The sequence below is a fragment of the Cydia amplana genome, chromosome 2 (genome assembly GCF_948474715.1).
Source record: "Cydia amplana chromosome 2, ilCydAmpl1.1, whole genome shotgun sequence".
Lineage (NCBI taxonomy): Eukaryota > Metazoa > Arthropoda > Insecta > Lepidoptera > Tortricidae > Cydia > Cydia amplana.
The window spans coordinates 15,141,360-15,159,524 of NC_086070.1; the positions used below are offsets into that span (position 1 = coordinate 15,141,360).

Here is an 18,165-nt window from a genome sequence, read left to right on the forward strand (position 1 = left end):
GCTCGAAAATAATAAAATAAACGAATAACCCAAAGGTCAGCCGTGGGGGGCTGGGCATTGGATTCTTTGGAAAAAAGTGTTATCCAGTGGCCAGCCCCCACAATTTATAAGTAAATTATTGATATTTTCATTCAAATATAATGCAATATAATAGATAAACTAATAAATAAACCAATCATTAACAAAAACAATAACTTTTAACATTAAAATATAGTTTTTCTTGCCTGTTAAGAGAACACCACGTGCAGTAAAAAATATGGCGGACATGACACAATTGCACTCGTTGACAAACAGCACCTCTATGAACGAGTATATTTCTTGCCCCCGTTCCCTCACCGCACCTGTCGTGTGACGTATTAACCAATAAGGAATCAAAGCTCCTATTTGAGTACTCGCGATTTGTTTAAACGAATATACCAGATATTTATGACCAATAAACGGCTCAAATGGCTGACCACTGGTACCTGGCTGGCCACTGGTGCTGTTACCCTAGGTATGTTTATAAATACATAAAAAATCCAAAAATGTTTTGACCTTGTCTATGTATTGCTGATAAATGTAGGGGCGTTTATATCCTAAAATAATATATCATATACTGGATAACACTTAACATAATAGATATGAGAGCATGGAATAAATATATTATCACGTTTTCCTCCACGACTGTACGCCTGTAAATGTGACCCATAATATGACGGATGCTTAACGAGATTTGAGCTTTAAAAGGACGAAATCAAGCAGTTAACTTGTTTCCAGGGTTCTATCAAAGGAAACTAATTAACAGCTAAGGAAAGAAAGGAGAAATACCAATTCATAGGAATTGAGTAATATTGATGATAACGTAGGTAATCATAATCATAATCATTTATTTGCACATAAAAAGGGTTTTACATACAGTTGGTATAAAGTTACATTTCCAAGCCTTTTTAGCTGTTTTTAAGTAAGTACGTTACTAGAAATTAGGTAAACGTCGCAGTGACAAGAACTAGTTTACTCAATCAACTATAATTTAGTGTATAAAAATAACTACTAAATTATCATCAACCAAAATATATCCTTATGATTCTTATGAAAAACGAAGTTAACATGATTGACACTAGTGCAAACATGATTTAGAAACCAGTAGTTTATTGAAAAACTGTCCCTCGAGAATACCTGTACCTATAGGGGGACCAATCTACAGTCAGAGAATTAGGGGGGAAAATTCTCTAAAACCACCCAGTGTGCAACCATTTAGATTTCAGGGTGCCGATGGCGTGCGCTGGGATAGTGGTTAGATAGCAGCCGCGTTGTGTAGTTATGTGTTCTATTCAGTGATCGCCTGATCGGGGTTGCCACTAGTAAATGACCACAATAACTTATATAGCTTATATTTAATGACGAATATGTTAAAAATATGTTACCTACGAGCTACGTGTTGGTAGGTAGGTAGTAGGTACTATATTTTTAATTACCTATTTCCATCATAGGTAAATGTACCTAATATACTATGTGAAATTTCAATGCAATAACAAACTCTCTAATTATAATCAGGTAGGTACCTACTCTACCTTTGTTAATTGGAACCATTGGAACATTTTCTCGGAATCCTACATTATGAGTTTGCCGTTAATAATATTTTATGAAACATATTATTTATATTCCAAGGATTACTTAGTATGATTAAACAATTAGCGTGTTATTGAAAACAAAGAACGACGTTTTGTGCAATTATTTCATCCGTTTACTAACTATCGTACTAGACATGTAGGTAAAGGCTAGATTGTTAGATACATAAATACTTAAAACGAAAATTATTTTGGACACGATAGGTCTTCATTAAATGTTTTTACAATAAATCCTCTCCCTTTACTAAAAAAAAAACCGGCCAAGTGCGAGTCGGACTCGCGCACGGAGGGTTCCGCACCATCAACAAAAAATAGAGCAAAACAAGCAAAACAAACAAGCAAAAAAACGGTCACCTATCCAAGTACTGACCCCGCCCGACGTTGCTTAACTTCGGTCAAAAATCACGTTTGTTGTATGGGAGCCCCACTTAAATCTTTATTTTATTCTGTTTTTAGTATTTGTTGTTATAGCGGCAACAGAAATAAGTCAGATTTGAAAATTTCAACTGTCTAGCTATCACGGTTCGTGAGATACAGCCTGGTGACAGACGGACGGACGGACGGACGGACGGACGGACAGCGGAGTCTTAGTAATAGGGTCCCGTTTTTAGTAAAAACGGGACCCTATTACTTAGGGTTCCGTACCCAAAGGGTAAAAACTTTTTACCCTTTGGGTACGGAACCCTAAAAACGTAAGTATCATGAAGATACCTATATTATGCCCTACTTTTTGTATGTTTTTAATAGGTATGTTTCTTTTTAGGGTTCCGTACCTCAAAAGGAAAAAACGGAACCCTTATAGGATCACTCGTGCGTCTTTCTGTCGGTCCGTCTGCCACAGCCTTCTCTGAAACTACTGGACCAATTAAGTTGAAATTTGGCACACATATGTAAGTTTGTGACCCAAAGACGGACATGTAACGTAAACAAATGAGTTTTAAATATGGAGGCCACTTTTGGGGGGTAAAAGAGCAAATTAAGTAATAAAGTTTTTTAAACTATATCGTGTTACATATCAAATGAAAGAGCTCATTTTGAGAATCTCAAGTATATTTTATTTATATTTTTTAAGATAATGTTAAGATAAATAGTTTAGCAGTTATTCAAGAAAATAGGCTAATAATTACCATTCCCCCCCCCCCCTTTATCTCTGAAACTACTGGGTCTAAAATTTTGAAAAAAATACACTAAATAGTTTTTTACCTATAGATGACAGGAAAACCTATTAGAAATGTGCAGTCAAGCGTGAGTCGGACTTAAGTACTTAGTTTTTGATCCGACCCCTACGGGTTTTTTAAAGACATTTTCATTTCTCGTGCTCTGAAAGAGGGTCATTGTTGTTCTAAGGTGTGCAGAAAATTATACGTTTCTGCACTAGAGCATTTTAGGTTCCAAGTACGATTAAAAAAAAATACAATGGGCAATTGAAATTTGGGTTTAAATGGATTTGTTATACAATTTCCATTCTGATATTTAACTCCGCATTCCATAAATAACGATCCGTTTGGCTAAATTATTAGTTGAAAGTACCCTCAAGAAATACTATGAAAAATTATATTTACTCATGTTTTTAAAAAACACATGCATTTTACTTTCCTCATATTCGAAATGAAAAGTAGAGTGTTTAACTCAGGTTAAAGGACTATTGGCGCTCTCACTGCGTTCGAGCTACTGCCTCGGCAGAAATGAGTGCCTTTCACCCCTTGGTTAACAGTCTACCATTTACTCACTTATCATTAAAAAAAAACATATTGTTAAAAATACATGTAACGTAAAAAAAGAATTTTAAATATGGAGGCCACTTTTGGGGGTAAAACAGAAATGTAACTATATCGTGTTACATATCAAATGAAAGAGCTCATTTCATCTCATCATTTCATTTCATTCATCTCAAATATTGTTTTTATAATTTTAAGATAAATAGTTTAGCAGTTATTCAAGAAAATAAGCATAAAATGACCATTCCCCCCCCCCCTTTATCTCTGAAACTACTGAGTTTACCTGAAGATGACAGGAAAACCTATTAGAAATGTGCAGTTTTTGATGGGTTTTTTAAAAACATTTTACTCCCTTTTCATAAAAAAAAAACATATTGTTAAAAATTGTGTAATGTACGGAACCCTTGGAACGTGAGTCCGACTCGCACTTGGCCGGTTTTTTAGTATCGTATGAAGGTACGGAACCCTCCATTATGCGTGGTCCAACAATTACTCTAGGCCGGTGTTACTTAGATAGTTGGGTCATGCGCCTACCTTCCCTATTATTAATTTGGGGATGCTTAGGCTGTTATAACATTTGATGAAAATTGGCAAACAAAATACAAAATATTTGATAACAAAAACTTGAATAGGGTATTTGACTGTATATATAAAACAAATTATTTCACACCATGCATGCAATAAAGCATCAGATAATTACTAGAAAAACATAGATAGCAGTTATTTTTAAATACAAGTTCTATTTAATAAATCGGATAGAAATATAAAAAGTAGGTGAGTTGACCGTGACGTCACTGTGTAATGTTTCATATAAATTCCATATTAGCAAATCGTTTTGCAGTTCTAAAAAGGAAGCTGATTTGACTAGTAGGAAAATACCCTATTGTTTAAGCCAACAACTTATCTAACTGTTTCTCAATAGTAACTTTACGATACCGTACAAATTATTCGAGAGTTGAACTGCCAAGCACTAATGAAACAAGGCATTCATTTCAATTCATTGAATTCAAAAGTAAAAGTGCATATAGCGCTGGCGGTATTACACCGCGAAATTCAGTAAAATTCTGCAAATGGTGTTAAAGGTATGACAATCGGTACGATTGATCTTTAGGACATTTTAATCAATTTGACCCGAAGCACCAACAACAAAAAAAACTAGAGGTGTTATGACGTCAACTTTTTTTTGTATAGACAATAAAAAAATTGTTTTGAAACCTATCGCGTGGTATTAAACGAACGGGCTTTCTGAGCCGATTCTAAAATATGGAATTCATTCAACTGTAGCTACAATGGTGTGTATTGAGCGCGTACTTACTGCTAAGTGGTTAGGAGTGTGATTTTAAATTAGGATGTTGTTGGTTTGCACTCCAACTTGTACCTACTAATGAGTTTCTTGGATTTAATGTATACTTAAATAACATTTGATATTTACAAGTCGCTTCTTGATTATGAAAAACATTGCGAGAGAATGCTCTAATCGATCATCAGCACAATTAGGTCCAGTCAATTTTTTTAACTAGCAGATACGTCTGCGAGCGATTTTCCAAATTTTATATTAAAGGAAAAAATGGAAAAAGTTACGCTTCCGGCAGGACTTGAACCCGCATCCTCCACAATCCGTCCATCAATCCGTTGCTACTGGTGAATTCTCAATACAACTTGAGACTCCAGTGCCATTTAAAGATGTAGTCGTCTTACGGTAGATGTCGCTATACGCCACCCCAAAGGCGTGTATGCATAAGGGAAGGAATGGAAAGATTTGCGAGGTCCTGGTAGGCTTCCGTAGCTTAATTGGTTAAGAGCAACACACGGATTGTGGAGGATGCGGGTTCAAGTCCTGCCGGAAGCGTAACTTTTTCCATTTAATATAAAATTAGGCCCAGTGTCCCCACTTGCTGGTTGTCACTCTTTTTTTTAACGCCCTACGCCAATTCTTGGAAGTAGGTAGCCAAAAGCCCTCTTAGCCTAGTCGGTAGTGATCCTGCCTATGAAGGAGGAGGCCCCGGGTTCGAATCCCGGTAAGAGCATTTATTTGTGTGTTGGGGCTAGGCCGATTTGTATAAGATTGTCCCCAAAAATGTATTTATTGATGAAAATGCTGATGTATTTCATAAGCCGCAATGAAATATAAATGTATGCCGTTCCTCCTTATTTTTTCCAAAGTCCAAAGTGTTTTTATTTGTGAGTACATATATGTCAAACTGATTACAGTGGCGGTAAATAAATATTTGTAGCACTATACCCTGCCTGATGGCGTACAAAAACTTGAATTATTTCCTTACATACTAACATGCGAAATAAATTTACATATCTATACATATATACCTACTTATTATTAATATTAAATTCATATCAAATCAGAAGCATTAAAATTATTCAGCAAAAATTCAGAAATAGTGTAAAAACAATTATCAATTAAAAATGTCAGTAGTTTGTGCTTAAACTGATTTATCTAAATGGGACAGGCAATTTGTTATAAATCTTACTAGCTAAGCAGTATTTGCGGAAACAGGAAAGAGATTCTGAGGATACCTGGAATCTCTAGCAAATACCTCAGAGACCGTCCTGAATAGTGTTGGGTTTGTCTTGATGTACATCGCAATCTCAAAAATGTAGAGGCAAGGCAAAGTAAGAATTTTCAGTTCTTTAAAATGTGGCACACAGCTATCTGTTAGGTGAAGCCCTCGAATCGCTTTCACGCATTTCTTCTGTGCAATAAAGACGGCTTCCCTGTTAACTGAATTACCCCAATAAATTATTTCATAGCGTAAGGTAGAGCCAACGAAACTGTGATAAGTCATCACACAGCCTGGAAAGCTTGCTGACTTGCTTGGAAAGCTTGTACAAAGCGAAAGCATATTTATTTAATTTTTTACAAACCGTTTTATCTTAGATTTCTCCCAAGCTTCCCCAGTCCCCGCTGTATCACGTTTCTATCACCTCTGTAAGCTTACGAATACAATGTCAGCTGGAATCGAAATAATTGGCGTGGAGTTTAACCACAGAACAAGTAGAATGGCGATGCGAGCAGGGTACGTGTCGCCGCCGGTTATGAGCAAACGCTCGCATGCTAGTACTCGCCCGCGCTGACCGAAAAACGTAAACATGCCTTTTGCGCCACAATAACGTTCAGATTAAGAAGCCAGACATCAAATCTGTCTAAAGGAGGCGTATCCATTCACCAGGCACACAAGTTTTTACTACCGTTGCGCGAGAAATGTGGAAATGTGGAGAGGAACGAGCGGCGACACCGGTTCCGATACTAACTGCGCGCGATAGCCGTTCTAACCTCCTTAATATGTTCTGTGAGTTTAACGGAAAGCCTATAAATTAGACCTTTTAACTTAGACGGATAAATATAGATTTGTTATTGCTTATTTAGGTACCTAGGCAATGTCTAATCAGTAAAGTTACAAAGCTACTGAGTGATAATTTACATATTTTGGAGGCTGAGATGTATTAAAATCGTTATCATATTTATTGACAGCTGAAACCTGCGGCCTTGATTTGTAGCAGCATCGTGCATATTGTATTTGCATGCTAGCCTGAAGAGAACTTCAGCAAATATATGCAAATATTGATTCGAGCAATATGCACATATCAATGACAGATTTAACATTAATTAACATCCGATATCATCAAGTCAATGGCTATAAACGTTTTCAAAGAGCAAAATACCTAGTCTGTGCGGAAAGAGAAGAGTCGTGAAATGTATCGGGACCCGTACATTCCACGACTCTTCTCTTTCTGGACAGATTCTATCCATATTACTTACTACATAATTATAAAAAAATATCTTACCAGGATTCGATCCCAGGACTCCCTGCTTCGTAGGCCGACTAGGCTAGGAGGCTGTCATTACATTACAAAATAGTCTTATGGTAATAAAACCGCCTTTTGTACTGCAATATTTTTTTTTTACTAAAAAAAGGCTAAGTAAATAAAATACAAAGTTAGGAATTACAGAAATTTTAAACATTCTAGACAAATTGATATGTTACCTAAAATGAGTGTTTAGGCAAAGTTTTTTAATAATCTCAGAAAGAAGTTTTAGAACGCTGTGTAGTATAATTCCCGTTAAAATAAAGTACCTACCAAAGTTTTTTTTAGTGACAGTAGGGACGCACCAATTATTAATCATAGCAAAGTAACCAGAATCGAAAGTTCGTAAATAACCGGAGGTTGCGCGCAGGCGCGGAGGCTGCTGCGCTGTAGTGGGGAGCAGAGGTTGTACTCCGCGCGTGCAAAGTGCCCGCGTCGCGCAGTGCCTGGAGGATGAAGTGAATCGTGCTCAGTGAGTGATTAAGTGATGAGTGCATTCGTGTGAAACGCCGGGTAAGTGGCATTTTTTAACCACGTTTTTTTAATAACAAAAAAGCAAGCGAGAATAGTTAAAACTTGAGCTTAAAAAACGGCGCGAACGGTTGATTTATTTGGTAAAGTTTTTGGAAGTTGCCGGTTTAAAAAAAAACTCGATAAGGGAACAATATCTTCTTTACTTTTATACTATCTCATTAACTTAATAACATAATTTTTGTAAATAATGATTTAAGTGACAAGCGTACCTACACATATTGAAATTTATTTTACTAGTGAATGTACAGTTGTACACATTCACTAGTAAAGTTTATTTTTCACTTCAGAATATAATTGTTATTTATACTATGCAAATTTAGTAAAAACTTTTAGTAAGTGTAGGCTTTATGGGCAAATAAACATATATTGATTTCAATTGAGGTGCAGAGCCACGGCAAGATACTGTATTGCAGCAAGTGCTTAGAATCGGAAAACTGTAATGATAAGGTTTGTTAAAAGCAAATCACACAAGCTCATAATAAGCTCATCATAAGGTTTATTATTATTCGGGCAACTAAAATATTAAACAGGAACTTTCATTGGACATGCTCGTATGTATAATTTGGTGGTGTATTAATATTTTAGCGCCAATAAATAGGTATATCATCTATTAATTAGTTGACCGGTTTAATACGTGCCATAATAAATTAACGTGCTAAAATTAAAAATTAATCTAACCTAATTTGGAGGTATTGGCAGGCGTGTCTCACTCCGCGATTTCGTCGCTTTGCTACAGGTAGCTAAAACTACATCCGTTCCGGCCCCAATTTTGGGGAAAGACATAAGCCGCGCGTGGCGCTGTCGCCACCTAGCGGCCATATCTGTGCTGATCGTAACAGACGCGTTTTGTTAGAGAGTGAGTCTTCTGTACTTAGTACTATTATTTATTCTGTGGTATTGGTAAATATTTTTGCTCTCTCTTAAGTAGGCAGGTAATGTAGAAACCAATACGATCTTGCTTGCTTCGAGTCGGTTTTTTTATTTTTACTAAGTAAAAATGTAAAACGCCGCTGTGTCGTTTAACTTTCAATTTAATTTACCTAAGGGAATTTCGCGGGAAATTTTCTTTCGACTCATCATTTCAGTCCATAGGATAACAAAAACAAAACACTAGGGGTCTGAGTAAATACCTATATAATTAATGTCTACGACTAAACTAAGTCTAACTTCGAAAAGCTCATTTAGCTAAATAGTTCTGACTTTCAATGGACCTTTGGCCTGCTTGTACATACCTAACTATAGTGTTAGGTACAGCTAAGTCTAATATCGATTCAAACTAACACGATTTTACAGTTATCGTTTTAACTAAACCGGGACTTAATTGCATTCACGTATTTAACGTACTCTTATGGCTCCTCTACACGTTGGCCAGCGCCGGCCACTCCAAGGGACGCATTTATGCGTTAGAGGGAGCAAGCGATATTGCTATCTCATTCTGCCGTATAGCTGCGTCCCTTGGAGTGGCCGGCGCTGGCCCATCGTGTAGAGGAGCAATTACGGCTCGATTCGGAAAATGAATAAGAGATTCACTAGATATGAAATAGTAAAGATATGTGACATTCCACAGCAAAAGGTGCCATTGCCCCGGCTGAATATTGGAGCGGGGCGTTAATAATAGCGTAAGCCCCAGCCGCCATAAGGTACATTTTGCCGTGGAACGTCACATATCTTTACTATTTCATATCTAGTGAATCACTAATTAATTTCCCGAATCGCGCCGTTAGTCGCTTGCGCGACACGTTGTCTCCTTATAAACGTAGTCCGCATTTTCCTCTCTGGATACAATTTTCCGTACTTATACACATACATATTATGTCAATATTGACATAATGATTATGGCGTTTTTCGTTTTTTTGATTATTATAAGAATAACGATCGAAAAAAATGCCATGGCTACATTTCTTTTTAATGTTCCTAACTCATATAATAATTAAAAATAATAACCGGCCAAGTGCGGGTCGGACTCGCGCACGAACGGTTCCGTACCATTACGCAAAAAACGGCAAAAAGAATCAGTGGGAGCCCCACTTAAATATTTATTTTATTTTGTTATTAGTATTTGAAAACATAGCGGCAACAGAAATAAATCATCTGTGAAAATTTCAACTATCACAGTTCATCAGTTACAGCCTGGTGACAGACAGACGGACAGACAGAGGGACAGACAGACGGACAGACAGAGGGACAGACAGACAGACAGATGGACAGCGGAGTCTTAGTAATAGGGCCCCGTTTTTACCCTTTGGGTACGGAACCCTAAAACAACCAAAGGGGCATAGATGTGTTTTATATACAACAAATTGTGTCAACATATTTTCAATAATTTTAATATCCAAAGAGGAAATGACTACGTTTGTATGAATAGGCAATTTCGCGCGGCCGTCCACTTTGGTCTAAAACCGTAGAATTAGCTTTACGATTCACGACAGTTTAAATCGATTAACTTTGACTCGCTCTAATTCCTTTGTTTTACAATTTATAGCAGCTAAAACTAGTACCAGACGAAGATATATTTTACTTGAATGTAAAATATCACTAACTATATATAACTTAATGTGTATAACTTTCATGTTATTTCAGAATGTCGTTTCTAATGAGGTCGAAACTTATTTTCACAGCCCTATTCGAACAATAAGGTACGTCAAATATTAGATATTGTAACGATATGGATCGGATATGTCAGTGTCAAACAAGTGTCAAAAGTGACGTTTTTGTTTGAAGAAATATATATTATAGAATACGGCTGTAAGTATGTAGCGGCAGCTAGGTTCACACACTAGGTTAAACACTTTGCAGTATTACAAAAAAATAAACTAGGCACCTATATTTGCCTCCATAATAAATTTATTGCACTGATATCACTCTCTGGACACCCCGGGCGACCAAGTTGCGGGCCGCTTCAAATTATTCGTTTTATAAACCTTTCAGATCGAGTGCTCCTCCTGTAATGACTAGTAGTTATTTTATTATAACTGATACATTTTAATCGACTTATAAAAAGGAGGTAGTTTTCACCGAGGACTATTCCCTTTTCAATCCGGGTTCAGCCCCGGGTATAGCACCACTACTGCTCTTGTTAAAGTCACCGACGACATTCGCTTTAATATAGAAAATAAAAAAATCACAGTTTTGGTTCTCTTAGACTTTAGCAGCGCATTCAACACAGTGGATTTCGACATTCTCCTAGCCTTTTTAAATCTTCTTAATGTTGCGCCCACTTCATTGTCCTGGTTTCGCAGCTACCTTTTTGGGAAGCGTCAGAGGGTTCGAGCTGATGAGAATCTTTCCGATTGGTGTGAATTTTCCTCGGGCGTCCCTCAGGGTGGTATTCTCTCTCCATTGTTTTTCTCCATTTTTCTAAATAACATTACAAAGTCTTTAAAATCTTGTTTACGCAGACGATTTGCAAATTTATTCAGCTGCCAACCTTGATGATTTAGATTCCCTCGTAAGCCAAATTAACGCCGACTTAGAATCCGTCTGTCTATGGGCTTAATCTTTGTGCGCCGTAAGTTCAGGTTCTTACTCGTATCTCACACTGACTGAGCGAATTTTAAATGTTTATTGCTGTTAAAACACCACACCGCCTACAATATCTACTCGTAATTTTACTGTACATTAAAATAAGCTCTTTACTTGCAATACACAGAAAAAGCTTTCAATCTCTGTTCTTTTATCATGCTCCTAAAATTTTATTATTAGGCACGGCTGTCCGCGGGGTAATAAAAATATGCTCCAAATTCCATTTCGTAGGAATTTTCAGATAATGGGTTGTGACAGCAACGTAATAACAGGATTTGGTGAGGATATTGTATCATAAACAACACAGGCTTAATAAGTAACCATCTGTACATATAATTATTGTTTTTATTGAAATTTTAAATTAAATTTTCATACTCGTAGTCCATTATCAGGGGCTGTGAACCTAGGAACATTCGTTTTTCTCTTTTAGCCCTTTACCGCATACGAAGCCATATATGGCCGATATGATATTCAACTCTATTGTGAGCTATTAAAGTTCAAATGTAACAAAAAAAATTATTACATGCAGTAAGGGGTTTATTTTAACAGTGTAATTACCACCGACATAGTATTAAACAAAGGTGTATTTTGTGATCCGCTACTTAGTTTAAATAATATAGAAATAAAATAAACGAATATTGTGGGAAAATCGACACGAAAACAGAACATAATAAAAACAAAATAGGTAGTTAATGAGTTCGATTACGCCATTCTGTCTGTATAAGTTACATGGACGCCAACCCCCAACTCATGTAAATTTGGGAGCCTAGGCTCCTTTAGCAACATCAGTGAGATTCATTATTTTAGTATCATGTAACAGTCCCACTTTTAACATGACGGAATGGGCACCAATATAAAAGGGTGTGATATTACGTAAACTTATACCGAAAACGAGTTAGTCAAGCGATCGGTCACCGAAGTCGATGATGGATGGGACAAATTCTCGCGCAAAGCTATGACCCACAAAATTGAGCATGATATGTCACTTTTATCAATAGTATTATATATATGTACTTATATATAAGAGTGGTATGACACAGTTACGAGACGAACACCTAATTGCATTGAATATAATATTCCATGTTTTAGCTGCTTTTCACGCACCCGTACCCAAATTTGTCTATAACAGGTTGTAGGTAACACTGCTACTTTAAGTAAATAGAAAATAAATTATGTTTCATATTGTCTCTTAGATTTAATTCGTTAAATATTGCCTCTATTTAGGCAATACACTTTTTCGGTATAATTGATTTATATTATCAATGGCAACTTTCAGCTTTCTAGCACTAACGATCACGGTGCAAAGCCGTGGATGGACAGACAGAATACAGAATACAGATCTTTATTGGTAAAAGCAGATTTTACAGGTCACATTTTATACACTATTTAGGTACACAAAATATATGTTGGTAGGTACTTACATATGTTCTTTAAATTACTCATTTACGTTTTATATTGTAAACATTAGGTAATACAATTTTAATTATGATGCAGTAGTCAACGACCTCATCGAGTATTTATAAATTCGTCAATGCTATAACATGCTTTTTCTATAAGCAGCAGTTTAAGTTTAGCTTTAAACACTTGGTCACTATTTAAGTTAAGTATATCTGAGGGTATGGAATTGTAAATAGTTGGTCCTATGACTCCTATGACGCTGAGTGACCGTCGTGATTTGGCGAGTCGGCGCATCGGGGCAAGTAGCCGGGGACGTCGCTCACTACTAGAACGTTTATAGTTCTGTATGTTTTGCCTAACGTACATACACGCGGCCAGTATATATACACAGACAGATAGACGGACATGGCAAAACTATAAGGGTTGCTAGTTGACTACAGCTGAACCCTAAAAATGTACAGATGCACAACAAAGCTACATACATACCTGCTATTATAAATTAAACGATGTTGCGCGAAAAATATATGCGACGCTCATTAGGCATATTTAACAAGGCTACGAGTATTTCAGATATTTTGCGCCCATTGCCGTGTAAAATAATAATAAATGGCCGCATATTGTTAAATTTTTCATCAAACATGTACCTACTTTGTACCTAGGGCATTTCTCAGGAGGGCCATTTTTACGTGTCCGGGGCAAAAAGTTATTAAATTTACTGTTCAATAAATCTGAATTAATTCAGGCATGATTTTCAGCATATATTCTGTCTGGGACACTATTAAACTATTTATTTATTATTTATATAATACATTAAAAAAATATCCAAATGCGAAAAATGATGTTCGGTGGGCGTGTCCCGTATCCAGATTTTTTGAAACAAAAAAATATTACTCAAGATGGGGCATTATATCGGAGTTATTATCGGTGTTCACGCATAAGGTATTAGTTAACTGATCATATTCTTTATATCAAAGTAATGTCTTTGCTCAACACATTGAATAAAACCAAATTTAAGACGTGTCCCGGGCTATTGACTGATTTCGGTGTAATTTACAAACCATGTCGGTACTCTTACAAAGTTGTAGACCAGGAACTCAGTGGCTCAAAAAAAGTATGCTTTAGTTGTGCCTTAACCGTTGAATAAAGTAGAGGTGCAGTCACAGTATACTAAGGTAGTTTTTTAAATGTTTCTCTGTCATTCGGTGGATTTGGTTCTATGTTTTTTTGAGATCGATGGTGCAATTTTCTCCCACAGTTTTAGTGCATTTATCGTTATGCAAGTGATTAAGAAATCCTCGAAAGTACCTAAACCCATCATTGTTACATCGCCTCTGTATCATTCATACTATTTCTGTAATTGCTAAAAAGCGATTAATTTTGACATCACTGGTGTTGATTTCCTTGGTTTCGGTGGATTTTTTGACCACCGATATCAAGAAAGTGATCACCGAATTCAAATCCTGCTTTGTAAACTAGTTTGTTGTACTTTATTTTCTAACTTATCACACCTAAAAAGTTCAAGATACGCTTTATAAACGTAAAACTATGCTTGTACGTAAATTAAGTCATAGTATAAGTAAACAAAATCACTAGTTTACAATGAGTAGTGTTTTTTTTCAAGAGACGTATGTCGAAAATCGTAGACCCAATGTTTCTTTCTCTCTTTTCGCTGTTGTCTTGATTTATCTTCAAACCAATGGAGTATATTATATGAATTTGTCCTCTGTATCACGTGAGACCCTACACCACGATACCTTTAAACGTGTCAGCCATATTAAATAAATGCAGTTAATCCCACTCCGTTAAAAATAACTTGTGTTTTTACATACTATGCAAGGTGCACCCACAAAACAAGGGATTACAAATAAAGTGGCCTTCTATTGTCGAGATCGCTTTAAAGGCACTGAACGTACCTACTGATCGATATTTCTAAAGCATAGCCATGAACACAAATTCAACATAGCCAATGTTTTAACAATCCTCAATGTCTGATGTATTTATGTTTAAATATTGGAGTTACAATTTAGCTCAAGTGTGTGAGGGTGCAGGAGATCATAATTAATAGGTGATTTGATCTTTAAGCATTAGTCAACAACTTCAAATAGTTTTAAATTGAGGGAGTTCACGCTTTAAACCTCTGCCATTCAAAAATACTACATATTTATAAGTCTAGCAAAATACTTGTTTTCCGTATTGTTTACATTGTTTTATAAGTGCACTAGCTTTTGCCCGCAGCTTCGCACGCGCAGGAGTTTTATTTATATGAATTTTGAAAAATCCTTCCTTAGTGGACCCCTAGACCTTATAAGGAACCTACTTGCCAAATTTGGACTTTCTAGTCCCAGCGGTTTGGGCTGTGCGTTGATTTAAGTCAGTCAGTCAGGTCTTTCACGTTTATATATATGGATTAAATATTTTAAAGCATTGAACACCACTCAAAAGTAGTCAAAAGTATCTTGTTTATCGGGTGTAGGTAACATAAGTTTATTTTTGATGAGTGTGCCGTTGGATTGTGTGAAACAAACATTTTCTTCTTCATAGCACTTATGTGCGAATTTGTGGTCGATATGTCTGAAACTCGTTTCAGGACCATACATCGCCCTATTATTATGAGGATAGTCAATTAGTGTGGGATATCTTCTAGAGATTTTGTTTTATAAGCCGCAACTTGGTTATTTTAAAATCTTGAGTAAACAAAGGTACTATTTATTAAATTTATGTAAGCTATGCTATATCATTAGCCTCGCTACATCGCTTATCAACTTATCATCAAAAAAGAATAAAAAATATTAATAAATTATAATATAATTTAGATATAAAATTGAAGTGTGATTTCTGTGTAAGCATTTTTGAATTCGGTGATGCAAATTGATTTCAGTGCCTGCACATGATTTCGGTGTTTTTTTAAATCTCAAATGTCAAAGAAACTATAAGGTTCTAATGGAGGCCTCCACTACCAATATTTTTTATATTAAGGCTAGATTTTAGGAAATAAAGTTGTGTATCAAATAAGTAAAAAATAAAATTCGGCACCGAAGTCAGGCACCGAACGTCATCTCTGAGAATCGCCCCTATCTATTATATGTGTATAAGAATCGGAAGAATTGGCTTTGTACACCGACAACTTTGTCTGCAGCTTTAGATCATGCGATCCCCAGACACGATGCGTTAGCCGATCCGATCCGATCCTATGCGTGCTTTTTTTATGTTGTAATTTATGACGACTGGTCTGGCCTAGTGGGTAGTGACCCTGCCTGTTAAGCCGCGGTCCTGGGTTCGAATCCCAGTAAGGGCATTTATTTGTGTGATGGGCACAGATATTTGTTCCTGAGTCTTGGGTGTTTTCTAGGTATTTATGTATTTGTATATTATATATATATCGTTGTCTGAGTACCCACAGCACAAGCTTTCTTGAGCTTACTGTGGGATTTAGTCAATCTGTGTAAGAATGTCCTATAATATTTATTTATTATTTATTTATTTCTCCACAGTGCTTGAGGACTCGCTTCTTGGATGCTCTGGACAAAGCGTTCGTTCTGAGTGAAGTGTATTCGACCTAACTCGTTTCAAGTCTAAAACGAATATCAAGAAGCTCTCTCCGTTCTCGAGATTCTCTAAGTCTACTTAACTAACTAATGCGACGTCTACAATTTCATCTTTATTGCGATAACGAAAGTGTCAGGATATATGACGAGCGGTGTTGGCAGAATACTGATAAGAAGAATAAGTGAGATTCCAGTTTCCACACCTGTCTTTGGCATCAAAATATGCAATTAAAAAAAATCCTAGTACAACGTGTATTCAGGTGAAAGCTATAACTTTTGAAAAAAAAAAATATATCATAAATACAGCCGTGACATCTTTCAATAAAATGTGATAGTAACTATTAAATGACATACGTTATTTAATCTAAGTACAGTTTTGAAGATCCCGGTCGATATAAGTCTAAGTGACACTATTACAAACATTAGTTTTCATATTGTAAAGAAGCGAGATCCTTACTCACGTCATTTCATTAAAAACTTAAAGATCTAAAAGTACACTTTTTATGGTTAACATTGCTACAAATCATTGTAACACCTAAAACCTAAACTTTGGTAATATACCGATATTATTGTTTTCTAAAAAATGCCGGAACTACCATTTATATTGTACCTTACTGTTTACACCACGGAAACTCCAATACCCATGTTTCAAAATACTGCGCAAGCATCGTTAATCGTTCAGGACGTCACCAAGCCAAGGACGTGACCAAATGGCCATTATCTATAAAATTGGACGAGCACAAATGACGCGTACACGTGTCTACATGGGCACAATTTCACATCGTGATTTCGCAACTTATCACATGTCCAACATATTGTGCGTCATACTGCTCAATTTTGATGCTACTACACAGAATTTTTCTATTTGCTAGTGGTAGCTTTTAACACAACCTATGGCCATATCACGAGCTGTAAATAAAATATTTGAATATGTGCTTCCTGCGTAACGTTTGTTTTTCACCAACGGCGGATTAATTGAAACATACCCTTTATAATTTCGGCTACTTTATTGTGATGCCGGTTGCAGGTTCCGTAGATATTTGGATATATTGAGATTTCGAACATAATTAGTATTTTATGTTCCCATCCATTCAACGCAGAATTAATTACACAATCTGTGTACTCGAATTCCAAATGTAAAAAAAAATACTTATTAATTAGCAAAAGCGCATTGCTTCTATTTTTTAATGAGTAAATAAAAAAAATATTATATTATTAGTTTATATATCCAGCTTATAAAACGAACGAAATAGAGCAAAAACAATTTTTGGAAGAACTTTAATTGGCTGTATTTTTTAACTATGATACCTATATGTAGTAGCTTACACACACCTATTACTGGCATAGATGTGTATCTCATCCTATTGTAATTACAACATTTCAGAGCAATCTAGCTAGTCGTATTAAAATCAGAGCGTTACTACGTTTGTATGGAGAACCGAGCTTGCGGCGGACTCTTAACGGGCAGTGCCCTGTTTATCAAAAGCTTGTAACTTGTTATACAAGCGGATATCACTTTTTGACAGCTTTTGTTAGAAGAAGTTTTGTATTACAAGTTACAAGCTTTTGATAAACAGCACAGGTGTTTATTTTATTTATAATCATGTCTACGCCGTTTTTAAACCACATAAATTCAAAGGATCTCTAAAACAGTCATCAAATGTGTACGTTCGTTTACAACCCGAAATTATACCCTGTGTCACGTTAACGGTAAACGTGAGAAGAATAAAAATATCGTATTTTTTAGGGTAAATGTAGGTGTATTTAACATTTTTACTGATATTATTATTATAACAGGCAGCTGGTGCGTAAATTGATATATTCGGGTGTTTTGAGTTAAAAATTTTGCTACAAATATTGAAAACAAACTCTCAGTAATAGCAATTATTTTAGCATAAAATATTTTTAGCCCACATTTGTAGAAATATAAACTCAAAATGAAATAACCGAAACAAAATAATATGAATTGTGAGTAAGTAACCTTTAGAAAGAAGGCTTTAATAACAAATTTTAATTTAT

The 18,165-nt window shown here is 35.9% G+C and overlaps 1 protein-coding gene and 1 long non-coding RNA gene across 3 annotated transcripts in view; one reads left to right on the plus strand and one right to left on the minus strand.

Annotated features, from left to right (window-relative positions):
• Positions 1-18,165, minus strand: part of LOC134658847 (uncharacterized) — a 367,332-nt gene that overhangs the window by 306,701 nt on the left and 42,466 nt on the right. The window lies entirely within an intron of this gene.
• The window catches only part of LOC134658508 (uncharacterized), a 121,544-nt gene continuing 110,901 nt past the window's right edge, over positions 7,523-18,165 (plus strand). Inside the window, exon 1 of one of the 2 annotated variants that reach the window (XM_063514197.1) lies at positions 7,523-7,664. The gene's annotated coding sequence lies outside the window, so the exon portion shown is untranslated. The remainder of the gene's footprint in view (positions 7,665-18,165) is intronic. The other variant, XM_063514204.1, reaches the window with a different exon arrangement.